Source organism: Suncus etruscus, chromosome 1 (genome assembly GCF_024139225.1).
Source record: "Suncus etruscus isolate mSunEtr1 chromosome 1, mSunEtr1.pri.cur, whole genome shotgun sequence".
NCBI lineage: Eukaryota > Metazoa > Chordata > Mammalia > Eulipotyphla > Soricidae > Suncus > Suncus etruscus.
The window spans coordinates 54,999,022-54,999,923 of NC_064848.1; the positions used below are offsets into that span (position 1 = coordinate 54,999,022).

Sequence of the window (902 nt, forward strand, 5' to 3'; positions counted from 1 at the left end):
CAAACTTCTCTTCCTCAGTTACAGCTCTGCTGACTTTAATGTCTATTAAAAGCTTTCACCTTTTACCATATATTTTCATTGAATTAAAATCTAAACAGATCTGATTAGGTATTGATGCTAGGAATACCTTTATTTGTAACTTCAAGTTAAAAGCATCATCCTGTTAGGACACTTAATTGAGGGTAACAGTCTCTTATGCTTTGCAAAAAGAGCTCCAATCTGTTTGAAGTTGTCTGCTCTAACACATGCCTCATAATAGCACACTCTGCTCTGAGGAGAAACAAGAATGCATAATAATGCTCCATTCACTTTTTAATCTAATCAGTCTTGTTTTCAGAAGTAATTAACCCCTTTGCTTCTCTGTCCTTGATTATTCACCCCTTGTCTCCTAAAATCCTGAAAACTCATAGTTTTCATATCAAATAAAGAATCTAACTGTAATTAATTAATTAATTAATTAATTAATTTATGGGAAAGTGCAAATGCAGTACCCCACTACCACAAATTATACAGTCAAGTGTTCTACATTTGGGAAAATTGCAGGGGCCAGCACATTCAAAGTGTAATGGATAAGCCTCACCTTGGGAAAATCACTTTCGTGATCATGGTATCGCCTCTGCCAGGTAGGTATTGTAGTTTATGACATACAAAAATGGCCTTCAAGTTTTCCTCTTACTATCTGTTGATTATTGGTGGGGGTCTGAATATGATGACTATTACTATTACTTTAAAAATTGTATTATATGCACTGATGACTTTAAGAGATGTCATGCTCTCTGAACTTTCCTAAGCCAAACCCTTAAAATGGAATAGGGCCTTTCTGAAGAGATCTGAAACATGGCCTAATTTCATGTGGGGAAGATTATGTGGTGCTAGCTTGCAGTAGGCACAACTGCAATTTT

The 902-nt window shown here is 35.6% G+C and overlaps 1 non-coding gene across 1 annotated transcript; it reads right to left on the bottom strand.

The window, feature by feature from the left end:
* Nucleotides 1–469: 469 nt before the first annotated feature.
* On the bottom strand, nucleotides 470–631 carry LOC126031702 (U1 spliceosomal RNA). The gene has a single exon (XR_007503540.1). It is a non-coding gene; the product is annotated as a U1 spliceosomal RNA (small nuclear RNA).
* Nucleotides 632–902: the final 271 nt, after the last annotated feature.